The sequence below is a fragment of the Myzus persicae genome, unplaced genomic scaffold, assembly GCF_001856785.1.
Source record: "Myzus persicae strain clone G006 unplaced genomic scaffold, MPER_G0061.0, whole genome shotgun sequence".
Lineage (NCBI taxonomy): Eukaryota > Metazoa > Arthropoda > Insecta > Hemiptera > Aphididae > Myzus > Myzus persicae.
This window is the reverse complement of record NW_019104128.1, coordinates 40,393-53,772: the sequence shown is the minus strand read 5'-3', so window position 1 is coordinate 53,772 and position 13,380 is coordinate 40,393. Positions and strand designations below refer to the sequence as shown.

The window sequence follows — 13,380 nt, the reverse complement described above, 5'->3', positions numbered from 1 at the left end:
TAATACTTAAAAAAACATATTATCATTCAAGGGCATCCTTAATTATTATTACACTACTTAGAGGTCGATTTTATGTACTTTATTTTCCATTATTTAACCTTCAAATCGTGTAATATGGTATAAAAATTCAATTAATTTATGTTATTTGGTCGCAAAAATGTTCCATAATTAATTTAAATATAACCTTTCACTTACTAAACTTATATTTTTGTAAATGATAAAAATCATTTCATATTGTTGAAAAAAAATCTACAACAGCAGGAAACAAAAAATGTCACCAAAGATACTATGTCACTGATACATATAAAAATTAAAAACCAATACCGATTTAGGGATATGTGTTTGAATTTTCAACCATCGATTCAATTATAAACTAAAAAAGGGAAAAAACACTATAATAAAAATTGCACTTCAGATAATAAGTGAGGAATAATAGATTTCGGCTCAGCCTCCTCAACTATTTACCAAGCTACTCAAAACAATATTAAATTACATAACTAAAATGTAGACTAGACAACAAATAAACTAGTGTATTATATTTTAATAATAGATAATTAATAAATTTGACTGTTTACTGCTTAGTATAGGTTGTCTGAGCCATGAGTATGATCAAAAAAATATTTTTATTCGATTTATATACGTTAGGCAATGTCATAGTATTATGGTTAATAGTTAAAACAAATAATATTTTAATTATATTTTTTTTTTAATTTTGCAAATAGTATGTTATCCTATAGTAACTTAAGTTTACTAAAGTTTTGGGTATCACGTCTTAAACATCTCATTTCTTAAAACTATATAAAAATGGGTAAAAAATATTATATGATATTATTAAATGTAATAACACAACCAAGGTATCAGTGATCTTAAACTTTAAAGTCATAATTTGTATACGTTTAGTACGTATATAACATTATAAATTTACAATATTTGCATATTTTTAAAACTAATGAAGACTATAGTGCCTGTATAATAATATTATATCGCCAGCGATTCGCAATTTTATTATATTTTGTAAATTATGTATTCGCATAAACGAAATATTATGAGCGTGTCGAGAATAAATATATTCATTTTGTGCAGCCGGAAATATTTCGGAACGCTCAAAAACCAAATCAGCACGTCGCCATTGTTGACGAATATATATGAATAATAATATAACAATTTGTATGATATTATATGATATTAAAAACCGACAACACACCCGTTTCACTGGTCAGTGACTTCGAGTATTAAAATGAAAAACGATACACTCGATGTGTAAGGCGAGGAAATAATATCGAAACTCGCGTTTGCCAGTGCGCCATAGCAATATCATAACGTAGAGTATAATATAACCACATTGGACCGGAATCGAAGGTTGGACGGTTGGTTTAAGACGTTTTTTCCCTTGTGGTTAAGTGTAAAACGAGAATTTAATACGATAATGTATTTTGATCGTTCGCTAAACGTCGTAGTGTTGAGTTTATGGTTATTATTATTATTATTATTATTATTTTGTTTTTCAGATATACAAAAAACAAAAAATTGTTTTGTCTCGACTAAGCGATACCAGCCATGTATGTATGGGATCAGAGTGCACACTACGTGTTTTGGCTAAATACGGAATTTTGTATAAAAACGGAGCCTGTGTAACCGGGGTTACCTGCGTTATTTTTTTAACTTTATTATTGATTTGGCCTAGAAATCGTTTGAGAAATTTGTCACGCACGTAAATGCATTGCAAACATGAGCGCATTTCGAAGGGACAATATAACAATAATAATAATAATAATCATAATAGTATAGTACTACGCCTATGTAGTATATAGCGGTCCTCGGGGATTTCGTACACAGTTTTTTATCACTTAATCTTTGTCGCCGCTTTGGTGTTATGACGGGCTACCGGTATTATTATATATTATATATTTTTGTCTCGGTCGTCCGCATATAAAATAATATACCTATACATAATAAGTATGATATCCCACAAAAATATTAGTGTTGCGGCCTCGTTAGGTGACATTGTACGATTTCCAGCTATATATTTGATATAATAATTTATTACAATATGATATCATAATAATGTGACACGTGGATTTTCGTGTCGTGTCATCGCCCCGCGTTGTCGAGATATATTATCGTGTTCTTTCTATAAATGCGTGTTACGATAATATTATTATTGTCTGTCATAATAATAAAAATGATCGAACGCGAGTGGAACAACGTTGGTATGGCGAAGTTTTTTGTTGTGGATAAACGTTCCGGGGAATGTCCGTCTGAAAGGGAAAACGGAGTGGTTCGAAAACAGCGATCCGCAAACTGTTTTCAACACGCGGACCGGTCTCGGCAGAGCTGGGCGAAAGCATTAACGCTTTGGCGTGCATTGCAAGCCGCGTATATATATTATGTATTTATGCATTCACCTACCCACCTGTACGTAAAATACATATTATATGTATATAATGCTCTCACGACTACCATCCGGTTTTTGGCAATGTGTTCGAAAGTCAAGGCCGTGATAATAAGATCGCAAAAATGATTTCCCTTTTCTGCAGCAACAAGTGCGCGCGTGGGAAACGTCGTAGGTACTCTGTAGATAAGTACCATACAATAATATTATGCTATGCTGCAGGTACAACGTTTTAGACGGGTAAATAGTTGACGCCAAAAAATTGTTCCAAACGATTTCGCGGAGATCACTTCGGCTTTCCGATATTATAATATTATAATATTTTGAATACATTTGCGAAGGTAGGAGACAAAATCAACACTCTCTCGAGTGTAGTCAGTATAGATTGGTGACTTGACTCGGATAAAAAAATTCTAGTAATATCTGCACCCGTTGAATGTCATCCATATTCAATTTACATAATTGTAATTAACAAATACAAATTTATGTTAATGTATTAATTATATTAATCGTTTACTTGTATTTTGTATAGACTTTTAATTTTCCAGCTGTCCCTTAAGTCATGGGACATGACTAGGTTAAGTTCTATATGATCGGCAGATACTGTATATTAAACAATGTCTATAACATAATATTATTATCTTTGTGACGAGCATTATTTTTATGTCCCGAGGAATCGACCTATATAGCCCCCCCCCTCTCTTCTGCTATCTAAATATATTATATGAAATGTACCAATTATTACTGTTGGTACAAGAACGTCTGTTGCTTAATTCGTATGGACACTATAATATGTACTTATTAGGTGCACAATAATATTTGGGTACATTATACGTTGTGTTAAGCCATGTGTGTTACTATTTCACAATATAAAATATAGATGTGATCATCACGACAGTTCAGTCGTCGATTCGGTCATTATTTATTAGTGGTGTTGTCGTCCACTCGCGGTAATATTGTTTTCATTTCATCGATGTACACCGGTGACTCGCCGGCCGTTGACGAACCGTAAAACAATAATAATACAACATTATATTACATCGTTATTGTGAGGTAAGATTATGTTATATCGTTATCATTATTGACATTATAATATTATATTGTTATTTTAAGCCAGTAGCTAAGCACCATGATACTCGTGATGTGCACTCTGACTGAAGTGTTGTAAATATTATGCGGAATTTCGATAATTCTCCGCCGCCGCCGCAGGTTTTCACAACTCGAAAGCGCATAAATAGAGCGCACGCGATTTAACGAATTTTCGAGACTATACACTGCAGCTCTATATACACTCCGTTTAGATATAATATACATTATTATTATTATTAAACATGTAGCATACCAACTAACGATTTTAAGTAGGCACTTATGATATTATTAAAATCGTCAGAAGTACAACTTTACTGATGAACAGATATCGACGGATAGTGCAGATCACACAGTCGTGTATATAGATATTTTCGTCTAGAAACTACAACGTTACAGCCATCTCGCTTTCCTACTGAAAAACGTATTATATTATTACATCATTATTATTATACCTACGTCTGGCAGTCTCGGTTAAAATGTCCGTTCGGTTCCGAAGTGTTCGCGTCATATTTTTATGCGCACCAACAAGCGACGGCGTTAAGATCGCGCGATTTTTTTCACCTCAGGTCTGTTTTTTCTTACACAATTTATATCCTTAACTCGAGTAGTCGCATTCCGATTGTCTGGAATTCCATATTGGGTATCACGGGGGAGGCAAAAACGTCGTCTCTCGGAACGTATAATTCCGTCAATATTTTTACGACACATAGCTCTATAGCAGATATAATACGAATCCGTACAAAAACGGCCGACACAATAATACTCGTTTGTTTGTTCTTTCATATATTTATAGTTCTAGATTATTATTATTATTATTTATATATATATATATTATTTTTTTTTGCTTTTAGATGTGACGGCGTGAAAACTCTTTTCTATATAATATACTACAACTACCATTTTCTTATTTGCCATCGACACACGTCATTACAAACGTGTCCGTCCGTCCGTTTAAGTGCATTATGATTACAGTGTTATGGACTAAAATATTATTATATGTTTTATGAGGATCATCTCTCCTACTCACGGACCTTGTTGGATGCTTTCGCCCAATTTACCTTTGATCCGTTTTGTTGGCTTGTAATACATTTTTTTTTTCGTTTTGAACACTCGTTGAAAATAGGTCCTTGGTGATACCATACATAGGTATATTATTTTTAAACACTGTTGTATCACACTTGAAACATATTTGGTCGAAACGTCATCTTTGATATAATCATCGACGGCCGTTCTACAATTTAATATTTGTATAATATTTACGACGTTAATTGATACGATAGAAATGAAGTACTTAAGTGAGTACTACACCACCCATTGACATCTCTAACCGTACTAGGGAGACGAAAAGTATTATTATACATCTGATCTAAGCTGGAGTCCGAACGATAATAATATTACATATTATGTAAGCACTCGTACTTATATAGTTAACGTGTCTAAAATTCAATATGGGCATTTCGATCATATCGCGTAATGTATGGATAAAATATAAATTATGTACTGCAACAATAATAATATGCAATTTTCAGTTGGTAATTATCTACTAAATTTTATGAAAATCGGAAAACCATGAAATGAAACTCGAAGTTTCCCGCTGATAATTCAGAACACTGTTGTACATACAAAGAGTCAATGTCAAGGACAAAATTACAGAGTTAACGACCAATTTCAATTCATAACATTACATCGCGCACGCAATCCTTTGGCACTAATACTCATTATTATTGCATTGCCATTATAATAATAATTAATATCATGCAGTCATACCTGACTTTTTGTTCCATCTCTTTAAGCTGCAATAATTTAATAAATCAACTGACATTCAATATAATTTATTTTTTCAAATAAAGTGTGATTTATTTGGTTACATAACATGCTCCGGGCGCTGTCAATTAATAAAACATCATACGTCTTGTCATCGACTATAGAGTCGATTACTATGCATAGGTATAGACAATATACTTATTATAAAACCTATGCTTGTGTATAATATAATAAATAATAATATAACATATTTGTATGGGTTTATTCAATTTTTTACGAGTTTGTAATTTTACTCTTTGAACATTATATAATATACCTACATAATACGTTTACGCGTCGAGTATTCTAATATTATCATTATTATATTATTTAATAAGGGTGATAATCGCCTGTTAATGTAGTATAGCGTCAATACAGACTACTGCGGTATTGTTGTTTTTTTTTACCATCTGTCGTCAACCATAAAACATCTTTTCAAATTAAATTTAAAAAAAATAAAAGCCACATACACGATACCTATATGTTATAGGTCTTGACGAATCCGTTGAAACGTACATGGGTACCAGAAGACCATAAAACATACGTGTACGTAGAGGTTACAGTCGGTTGCGTATTTATTCATTCCTTCTTTTAAAACCGTCGCGTCGTGCACACCAAACAATTAGTAAAGTCAAAATTACAAAACAACGTTTCGCGTGAGGCGGACGTCCCCGAAAGCGCGCTGCTGTGTTATAACAATATAGGAGCGAGTGGTTCGGCTATATAGGTTCATAAAACACCTTTTATTCTGTGGAAATGAAAACAAAAGCGGAACACACCTGTGTATTGAGAACGACTCGGCGGCGGTTAGGTAAACACGGCCTATTTCCGATGGAATATATCGTATTGCTCTGTACGCGCATTATTAATCTGGCAATTCGTATTGAATGTCAAACCGTGTACTGATGTGTACGTGCGCGTGTGTATTATACCTACTGTATTAGGTATATATTATTATCATTATTCTCTCGTCCACCGACGTTCACGGTCTGACATCGTACCTTCCAATACGTTTATTGTGTGTATAATATTCCACTAACGGGGCGAAAACGTTTCGAATCATGCGCGCAAACGGCTACAATAATATAGTTCTATCGATACATATATAATATATATATAATATGTAGTAGGCACATAAACTGTTGTTGAATCGACAAAACGCTGACCCACATAATATCATCGCGTACACACACACACACACACACACACACACACACACACACACACGCACACACACACACACACACTATTGCTCGATTCCGATTTCCGTGGGAACTGTAAGTTATCGAGACCGATCCATCGACGTCATGGACGACTCGACTTGTCGCGACGTAATAACAAATACGACAGCTGATGCAACACGACGTAGGGGCGCGAAAAACAGAAGTCCGCGAAGACTTAGGTGCTCTTTGCATGAGCTGTACGATTTTTTTCACCATTAGATTTTAGTTCATAGCTATAATAATATGTACACTCAAACCAATGGCATTCTGACCGCAATACATAACATTATTATTATTGTTGTCGTAATGTCATAATATTATTATAATATCGTATTCCGCGACTAATCGGCCCGCGTAAATGCGTAATTATCAACATCGCGGTCTCCGAACCACCAATAATTCTGTTTGCGAAGTGTGTCATTGACAATTCATTATATCTATATATTATAATTATACATTTATATCCCACATGAAGCTCATATCATACAATGTGTAGCAATTAGTTAAAAATATATTAACCACTCATTAACGAGACGTGTCATTGTTATCACACTGAATATTATGCCGGTGGGTGTTTTTGTCTCGACTGGCCACGAGTGCTGTCGACCAGGGCAACACCCAAAAACCATATTATTATTATTATGGAAACGTCACGTGAAAACAGAGACGATACGCCATGGGATATCGTCAAAATCGTTATAAGATATTAAAACAATATTTTCATCGTGCTGTACGTTTTATTTCGCTTTATACTGTCGTTAGCATCACCAACATAAATTATCGCTGACATAAAATGTAGAACGATAATTACTGTGATCTATTGCGTGTATTCGTGAGGTTGAATCAGAGGTATTTTTAAAGTGTTATATTATATTTAGTAGTGAAAAAATCATAGACACACCCATCAATTCAACGAATCTAATCTGTAGTTAAGTTTTATTTGTGTTTTGGAAGTAATTGTTAACTAATTCGCTGATCACTTTATTGAAAATTAACATTTGTAGTCACTAGTCAGCAAATTATTTATAAGCCACCCACCCACCCCTCATCACAACATAAAATAGCCCCAAACATTCTATAGATACTCAAACCATGTATGGGAGAAAAGATAAGACTTCCTAGCCGGGTGAACTGGTTGTCGTAAGAATAAGGGCAGGAAAAAATTGCAGTTATTGTAAAAAAGTATCTCTCGCGTACATTTTTTTCTCTTGCACTTCTCCGAATCTATTGCCTGTACTCAGAACGCAACACGCGCGCATAAAATGATCCACCTCGTTTCGGTCCAGAGACTTCTTAGACTATGACTATACGGTTGCGCAACGTCTCCTATACACCTACCGATCTGGAGTCGGCAGCGCCAGAGATCGTGTTTCCATCGTCCCGACCAAGGTACCAGCTATGTAACATAACCGTACATATACATAGATCGCGTGTCTTGTGAATCTTTTTCCTTCGCTTCGAAACTGTAACACGCGGGGAGCATCTAGCTGTTTAAATAATCGAATAACAACAACAACAACAACAACAACAACAAAAAACCGTTGTATGTAAATTGCAGTGGACGATATATGTATATACTACTTTATGCACATAATATATTATTATTTATTATACACGTCATCGCGAGTATAGTGTGTATACCGTATAGTAGTATTATTATAAATAATATAATATATAACTGCCATTAAAACGACATTAACTGCACGGTGGAGGCGGTATATGTGAGTGTGCTTGTGTGTGTGTAAGACGTAGTGACTACTGACTATCGAATGGAAAGTAAAGTAAAGTAAAAAAAAAAAAACACAAAATCGTACAGACCACGACTACTTGTACTACACACTACATAATAATAATAATATATTATTTATATAAAGCACTAAAGCACTGTGTGACTTCTGTGGTGCATGCGTCGTTGTCGTCATTATAATATGTGACGGAGATTTTCGCATAGCTGTCGACGTAATTGCCGTTTATTCGGAGCAATTTACATCATGTTTATTCAGTTATATGCGCGCGCGAACGTGTGTGTGTGTGTGTGTGTGTGTGAGTGTGCGTGTGTTATACATTTACGTGTATATATTATCTACATATTATATATATAGACATTTAACGTTCCCATAGTTCACGATTGGTCTCGGTCTGTCACGGCGTTAAATTCTCTATATACGCGAATGTGTGACCCACATCGGCGGGCGCGCATCGGCTTTCGAGCGCGAGCATCGCTGGACGAAACGAGTCAAAGCCGCGATGGCAACCTCCCTCCTCTCACCAGTCTCACCCACCAGATCAGGGTGTATTATATTATTATGGAAATTAAAATCCGTGGGAAATTACTACGATAGTGAATAATAATAATAATTTGGTTGTATGTGTATAATACGTCTGTGTTCTATATTGATTATACCGCCTGCGATTATAATATTTATATTTTATACCTCAAAGTATTATAATATCACGGTCGGGAAATCGTGTCCAATCGGCGGGCGCACGCATCACGCGGTCTTTGAACGTTTGTTGAGCCACCACCGCGCCGTCGATTTGATAATGTTATTATTTGACATTATATTAATAATAAATAATGGTCGTATAGGCTATACAAGGTTCGACAAGCTTGAGAGAAGAAGCGCCCGGATCGGATAATATAATAATAATATGTTACCCACTATAATAATATAGGAAAACAGTTTCGTCGAAGTGATGTTCCATGCACAAAAAAAAGTTTTTAATTCGCATATCGTCCGTCACGCGTATGTGTACGAGTCTCGGCGAGTGCGAGAAAGTTTTATATTTATTATCATTATTTTCAATAATTCAGTCAGTAGGTTATCGTGAATGAAAACTGGTAATTTCACATTATGTAAGCCCGATAAAACTCATCGACACATGTATTGAATGCTAAAACGAATTTGAAAATTATTATATTATGCACTTTCATTCAACCGCCGCGAAAAATACGCCAACTAACCCTTCTCGAGTGTCGCAATTAGTTTGATCACAAACCTTTTCGTTACCGTTTATACCATGAAAATATAAACACATATACAAATAGGTACAAAGCTATAGCCGGAGGTCGTCGGGAAGTAAAAATGTGCTCCTTTGCGTGCACGTTAATCGTCAAATTTTGTACAAAGGAAACTATATTAGTGGTTAGTTTTCGACAGCAAAATAAAATATAGAAATCCAACCCGGAGAAGTTCTATATTTTTTTTTACACAAACAGGGAAAGATATAATATACTTGAAAATATGTTAATCAGACGGGTGGTGGTAGCAATCGAACCACAGCCAACTCTGTTCCTTCGATTGCAGACCGATGGAAAAGCAATTATTTGCCTATAATTAATTATTACGTAGGTATTAACTCGTACTTAGCTATAGCGTAATATTACATTGTTTTGAATAATATGTGTGTAGTGTTCGTTTAATATACGGTACAGCACAGAATGTTTTTTTACATAATATATTCCCGTAAACGATGTGAAGTCGCAAACTGCACTAACGAACCAGTGACGTCTGATCTTAATCGTAATAATTATATGATTTATTTCTTTTTTTCTAAGCAATTATATTACACTGCGTAACACGTATAGTCTAACAGCTGCGAGGAGCAGACATACACTACAACATATAAGTAGACATTTTTCCGGAAAACACTCTAGAAGATTGCCGACCGGAAGGACGTCGCTTATAGATGGCATCGTTTCCACATAGTTTACACACTTAAAACACACGTTATATTATGATATTAATTATACACGGGCTCGGTGTGTATAATAGAGGTACCTGTGTGCGCCGTGAAAATGATAACGAAACAAATTATTGCGATGGTTAGGAATTTCCGTATTTATTGTTTTCAAAGCAAGTTTCCTCTCTTAGAATTTAAACGACGATCAATCCACTCGAGATTAATAATGATAAAATTTTAATAGACGACTAGATTAACAGCGTTTTATCATTGTTTTTAGGTTAATACCTAACACTGTAGCAACGTGTCTATAGCCTATCTTTGTTTACATTACACACGTTATACACCCTCTATATTAATCTATTGTGCAAATAATGTATTGACTACGTATAATATTATAATAAATATATTTAAAATATTTTTTCCCGGGTGTAATGTTGTACTTTTCCGGGATAAATATGCCGATGGCGAATATCAACATAAACTATAATATAAGTATTAAGTATACTAGCTACATAATATAGACCTTGCATGCACACCCATTGCCGTCGTCTCCCTTGGGTTGAAAGGAGAGTATAAAATATTATAAACACAGTTGACATTGAGTGCTGCGGATTTTATTAGAATCGGAGGACGTCGACGGGTGAGCGTCGTTTATACCTATATATAATGAGGAGTTCGCTACGGTATACACGACTTACGTGATCGAAAGTGTCTGATCGGATATAAATAACAAAAAAAAAAACGACATCGAAACTACAACGTTATTTAAATATACATTATACGAGCAACTGTATTATTCATATTATAATATAGTTTACAGTACGCGCACAAATGAACGATGTGGTTTTGTGGGTATCGACTATCGAGTGGTGCAGCAGAAACATATAGCGTATAATTTTGTAGGTATATAAAATTAAATATAGGAAATGCTGGATGTCGAAATCACAGCGTTTGAGATCTTTGTATTAGATAAGAAGTAACAATAGTAAAAACCAAACACTTCCGAAGACCAAGAAATTCTTTTTATTTTTTTGCCATCGTAATAAGTAGCTGTACACTTTGGTTACAGGTCGTTTCATATTTTTAGCTCGAAGTATAGGATGTTTCCCAGTCTTAGCAGAAGTATATCGTTTCCAATTTTTATGTACCCGCTATACTGCTACTAGTTATATAGTATTTATTTTAACCGTCACCGGATACTGTTGTTATAAATCAAAATATTTACGTCCCCAGCGGCCCGAAGCGTATTGTTACCCGATACGTATTGTCATTTCCAACCGTCTGGTGGTTACGACATAATTGTACTCACAGAGGGTGATAATTCACAGTGATTCAAATTAAATAATACGTTATAACTTATAAGTAAACAACGTTCGTAAAAAAACTATTTATTCAATACTTTTATGCTAGGTATAAAAAATGTCAACAAATATTTAAAAAAATAATGAAAATAGTCATAGTAAATAAAATTAAAAGCGAAATGACGCAAAAATACGAGCAATGACATAAAAAATTATCTAAACAATTTTTACATTTGAAATGAAAACAATTTTGAATGTATTTATTTCTGATTTAGGTAATTTGAAATAACGAATTTGTTCAAAATATTATTTAAAACCAAATACAAAAAAAAAATAGATCTAAATCACCAAACGTGTTTTTAGCTATTATTATTAGTTATTACTAATAGGTACTGATATAAATAAATAAAAATTATTATTTACCTGTTAATATTATAAGGGTTTATTACATTAGCCCTCGCAGTGTCCTCGTTAGCATCAGTAATCAGTGTATGTTATCATATTTCGAAAACTATATTCCATCCGAGGCGGCGATTACCGAACACTGTTCATCTGCGTGTACTTAAGACGCGAAAAATTTAAATTATGAAAAAAAAAATTAAATACCAGTAAAAAAAATTAAGACGCAATTAGTTGGTAATAATTAGTTGATTAAAACACCACGCACTCCAATAACGATATCGAACAGATTATTGTAAACAATAAAATACGCGAACGGAACGATAACGACAATATTATTATTTTTTATGTACGATTATGTTACGCCGCACTGGGTGATTGCACGCGGGTCGACACCTGTACGAAAACTGAGCTCGTCTCTGGCGGTTCTTTCACTCGCCGCCGTCGCAGTGCCGGCACTCTCTCCCGTCGCAACCTGTTCCGCGAGCGCGCGCGCCACACAGCGACGATTATTTATTTGTATTCGATCCTCAGCGGACGGATGGACATAAAGAAAGGATTACCCGCCTAAAGTGTTGAATTTTTCACCGTTTTAAAGTAAATCAGTTGAAAACGAGTCATCAAAGATCAATACTTAATCGTATATTATTAGGTTATTACTAATGGGTAATATTATCAGTCGATTGCAGCAAAAAAAAAAAAAGGATCGACCATGCTTAAATGCTAACAACTACCTTGGTATGTGTGTTTTAAAAAGTTTAAAATAACCAACATAACTACAAGGGAACTAGAGTTGAGAGATTCACGGGGTATAGGGTAGCCGTGGAGAGAAGATAGTTGTGATTAGAATAGAGTTTTATTTATGGGTATATTATAAGGAAGACAATGCAGTAATATATGAAACGGTTTTGATGAAAAGTAGGTACATAAAGGGAATTTATATTAAAAGCGAGAAGATAGCAGTGCTGAGGGAGAAGATTACGACGGGAAAAGGAAACGATAAGAAATCTGACAGACGCAGGAAATGTATGAGAATAATGAACTGCGTCAACATTAATAACACTATGACAATCAATATTTTTAATTTGCTATTCCAGAGCAAAATATTGTGTTTGAAAATTGTATTACATCTGATATCGTTGTTATTAGAATCTACTCTTTAAAGATCACTACACCTATAATACGGCTATACTATATGATCAATTATTCTCCTATAACTTCTACATAAAAAAAAAACACTAAGAATCTATGAATAGAAAAAAATTTAATTTAATTAGTTCCTACCTGAGAATGTCAGCGCACCATTTGTTTTCTCTCTCTGACCCGCGAGCAATATAACAAATGTATATTTAGCAAAACCATGACTGTGTTGTTACTTTTAATATTATTCTTTTTATATTTTTTTATTTTTTACTTTTATTTTATAACTTTAGGCTAAAACATTACTTATATCCCTAGAAAGTATGTTTTCTATACTTTGGCTTCT

At 34.1% G+C, this 13,380-nt stretch overlaps 1 protein-coding gene across 1 annotated transcript in view; it reads right to left on the bottom strand.

The window, feature by feature from the left end:
- The window catches only part of LOC111039034 (hormone receptor 4-like), a 30,926-nt gene extending 18,616 nt beyond the window's left edge, over nt 1–12,310 (bottom strand). The window contains exon 1 of the mRNA XM_022322312.1: nt 11,919–12,310. The gene's annotated coding sequence lies outside the window, so the exon portion shown is untranslated. The remainder of the gene's footprint in view (nt 1–11,918) is intronic.
- Nucleotides 12,311–13,380: the final 1,070 nt, after the last annotated feature.